We start from the raw sequence: 4,410 nt of genomic DNA on the forward strand, positions 1-4,410 counted from the left end.
TTTGTCTAATGTACACACATACGATTTGGGTTTCTATTCCTAACATACCTTCAGTGCTTATATATACGGTTACCCGCATCCTTCCCACCACATCAACAGTATGTTGTGAATATAATCCAAACTATCACGTATATACAAAATCTAGGATATTTATATCGAGCCTTATATTATTTTACAAAATTAGGACGTAGTTGATCAGGCTAGGTCTAATTATAGACAAATAATTTAACTCTCGAGCTAAGTATCCTAAACCTTATTTGACTTAGATTTCCTTTTGAAACGACAATGGCTATAGATTGAGTTTTTCCAACGGAAAAACTTTTTATTAACTATAACCTTGGCTCCGATACCAATTTTTATCACACCCCATTGTAGCGGAAATACAGGGTTAACAAATAATTGCGTACTAATCAGAAGGTAATAGAGATTACATCCATTAATGCCAATACAAGTTTAATACAAGTACAATCGTTCAAATGTAGACCCCAAATTACGGATACAAGTCATCCTCATTTGAAACTGGGCCCACTGAAATACGAGTTTAATAATCTGGACAATCTAATACAACTAAAGCTAAAAACATCAGAGTCCTCAAATGTCTGATGTTAATTGTACGTCCAATCCAAAAGAATGGCCCTACAATGCCAAAGACGGTCCAAGACTAACTGTTGGTTACCTGAAAAGCATGAAATTTGAAAGGATCAACTATCGAAATAGTTGGTGAGTTTACAGTGTGTTTGACCAAAAGTTTAGTCGTCATTGGGAGCACACAATGACATGTAGTTATTAAGACAAGACAGCCGAGAGCAAAGGCCGACAATATTACGACAAGACAGCCGGCATCAATATCCAACAATATGACCGATTTCCATCGCACAGGTCTCCCTTCTACAATGGGGTATGGACCAGAACAATGACAGTCAGACACTAAATTTGACATGACAACCATTAAGATCTCATAATGGTGATAACTACATAGGGGCAACATTTTAGTTCGTCAAACACAAAGAACAATTTAGTCAGCCAGCAACATGGCAAGTCAAAGTCATCTAGTTCAATATTTCATAAGACATGTTAACACATTTTCAGGCAGCCAAATCATTTATAATGTAGTCGTGTATACAACAGGGAGCCATAAACTCACCTTAGCGATCAAATAGCTTAAAGGGCGAGCAAACTTGAGAATGAGCAATCTAGTCTCCACGTTTATCCAAAACCTAGGATATGAGTACCAATGGTGAGGATCAAATCTCACGACGTCAAGTATCCTATGTACAACTACTTAGCTATCAACCCTAGAATGCCACGACCAAGAATGTGATTTAAACGTCCATTGTATTTGACTTTAGTTTCTAATGTCATTGACATTGTCATTATAAGGTAGTCTAAAGTACTATACCATATAAACGAAGTTCAAGTGTTCAAGTTGTCAAAATCCGAAAATGTCAAACTGTACAGCATCTCGCGGCGTGACCTGGACCCCTCGCGGCGTGAGTGTCAGTTCAAAAAGCAGATTTCGTCGTAAGATACACACATCGTGGCGCGAGTTTGACCCGATCGAGCAAAAACTCATTTTTCGACCATTTTCCGTAAACCAAATCATTTCTAAATCAAACCTTTTCATTACAACTAGGGGAAACATGTCTAAGGAATCTGGAAATAACCCATTTTGCTAACCATTTACAAATTCAACACTTTTTGATTTCAAAGACTAAATTCTAATAAAAATCAACCTAACTAACCATGCAATAACTCTTTTCATTTTCAAGGCTATCTAATTCAATCAAAGTAAATGAAATTAACCCATAAGATTAATTTAGACAAATCAAAAGTTTGAAGAAAAAGCTTAACTTACCAAAATTTAGTGTTCTTGAGATCAAAAGAAGAAGACGAAGATGATGGTAAAGAACCCTTGCCAAAAGATTATTATTACAACAATTAAAATTATTTTCTTTGAATTCCTCTTTGCCAAATCAATTGAAGGTGTTCTTGTGTGTGTGCGTTTTGTGGTGATCGAACAAAGAAGAAGAAAAGAAAGGAAGATGGGGGTGTTTGGTTGGTTTATTTCCAGCCACAAAAAAAGGGTGGCCGGCCTAGTGGTCTCATTTTTAGTTATTTTTGTACGCTTAATTTGATAAAATGCTTACAATTATACACCGTATGACTAAAAGGTTATAATTTAAAGTAAATGTATTTTCCTTCGCGTTATTTAATATAAGACGAGTCAATAAAATTTCGTCAAGGTGAACTTTAAAATATTAAGTCTAGACAGTCTATTTATTGTGTACAAGACATAACCTTTAAATATTTATTTAAAGTTATTTTTATGACTGGACATTTCTCTAGATAGCTAATAGTCTACGTCATCAGGATACGTCTAATTGAACTAAGAAAAAAGTCCAAATGTCTAATAATTTCCACGTCAAAGACCATCTAAATTAAACGAGATTATGATAATGACTAAGCTTAAACGAGATTAAGACTAACCTGTTGCTAATTAATTACGAGTTGTCACAACGCAGTGGTTGGACACCTTGGATGTTGTAACAAGGGTCACATGTTCGAGTTCCATCTCGAGCATTGTTACTAGCCAGTTGATGATATACCTATAAGGAGCTCTAGCTCCGTATCAGAAGCAGAAACAGAATAAGAAGTCATCTTCGTACAGGTAAAGCTACTTATACCCTTAACGGAGCCTGACCTCCGTTCAGTGAGATAATTCCGGAGCTCTAAAGGTAATAAATACCCAGCTCCGAAGAGATGCACGAGAAAGATCGGATATAGATCTCTCCTACAATCAATCTATTAAACATATATTGAAGCTCCGATATACTCGGACACAACTTGGTAACAAGATTACCACAAGTCTCCTTAAGAAGGAAACAAGATATTCACAAAAGAGGAAGAGATTTAACCTAATTCTCTTACCCTCCTCTCCAAGCTATCTACCCTCTATATAAATAGAGAAGGAAGCCTCACGGCATATTCATTCATTCACATCATACGAACAACAAACAAAACCCTCACACATAGTTTATTCGGCCTCCGAATAAACCCTAAATAAAACCCCTAAACCCTAAGTCGATCGAATCAACTTAGAGACACAATATCCGGCGTAAAGCGGTCCCTCCGACCCTCTGATTGTAAGGGAATCCATGGGACCATTCTGTTCTTAAAAACCCAACTCACACCTCCGGCTAAGCCATAGTGCGATTATTTGATCAAACAAATTGGCGCCATTCGTGGGACCATTCTGTTCTTAAAAACCCAACCTAGCTATGATCAAAATAATAAGCATTATGTTGAGATCAGATTCATTGTCAGAACAACGAGGGGCAAGAAACGCCCACAGCCGAGACGAAGTCAACAACGGGGTTCTCGCCACTAGAGTTACCGATTTTCCCAATACGCAGTAGGAAGCACGAGCTGATATAACTGACTTCGAGGGAAAGAACCTCCACAGGAGGAGTATGACCCCTGAATTGGGAGAGGATGCTGCGCAAAGTCTCGAATGCGTAGATAGGGATACGACCCTCCCCGCAGTACAAGGGCGCTCGAGGGGGTACAAAACCCAGGACCTGGACCAAGGAATCAACACAATGCAAACGAAGGAAACTAACAAGTGGACAGCCCAGAAGGTTCTGAGCAAGAAGGGTAAGTCTGAAGAAAAACATCATGGCAATTGCAAAGGCAAAGGAACCGCTTACCCGATCCATCTGAGCCAATCAGTTTATCCTACTTACTCGCCGTGCCTGGAAATTACCTACCCGGCTTTGGCGGAGGCAGCACCAGTAGGCATAATGCGGCCACATTAACCGTTATACCAGTCATACTACAACGGAAGATGCTTTTACCCAGCCAGGGCGCAGCAGGTCCAACTGGCGGGGGGTTGTACCTCTTGCTGGAAGTCAACCCGTGCAAATACAACCCGCATCAAGGGGTGGACCGGACCAGAAGTTTGTCATGTTATCCTCTACCTCCTACTTGGGAAGGTCAGGGACTGGCTGGAAAGTCTGCCGGAGGAAAGCATACGCGATGTCGAAAGCTTCAAGGCAAAACTAACAGAAGAGTTCGGCTTCCACCTCCGGGTACATGAGATAAAACAGGAAAAGGATGAAGAAACGGAAGACTTTCTAAAACAATATGGAGATAGTACGTGAAACCTGGTACGTTTATCGGAACAAGGAAGGGTATCTGGAGCTATACATGGGCTCCGATCAAAAGAATTGATACAGTACATGTGCCTCAGCAAACCAACCACCAATTTGGACCTGATTGACAAGTTCTACGAATGGAAAAATGCGAAGGAAATAGCGGAAAAGCCATGACTAGATGGAAAACGACGCCAGAGAAGAATAGCTGACCATTGGGAGAAGAAGACACTCCGACAGAAGAACCATATCCCGTTTA

At 39.7% G+C, this 4,410-nt stretch overlaps 1 long non-coding RNA gene across 1 annotated transcript; it reads right to left on the minus strand.

The window, feature by feature from the left end:
* Window positions 1-392: 392 nt before the first annotated feature.
* On the minus strand, window positions 393-1,980 carry LOC122597038. Its single transcript, XR_006323406.1, has 3 exons — window positions 1,856-1,980; window positions 1,145-1,217; window positions 393-676 (listed from the first exon to the last, which is right to left on the minus strand). It is a non-coding gene; the product is annotated as an uncharacterized LOC122597038 (long non-coding RNA).
* Between the last annotated feature and the right edge of the window lie 2,430 nt (window positions 1,981-4,410).

The sequence above is a fragment of the Erigeron canadensis genome, chromosome 1 (genome assembly GCF_010389155.1).
Source record: "Erigeron canadensis isolate Cc75 chromosome 1, C_canadensis_v1, whole genome shotgun sequence".
Taxonomy (NCBI): domain Eukaryota; kingdom Viridiplantae; phylum Streptophyta; class Magnoliopsida; order Asterales; family Asteraceae; genus Erigeron; species Erigeron canadensis.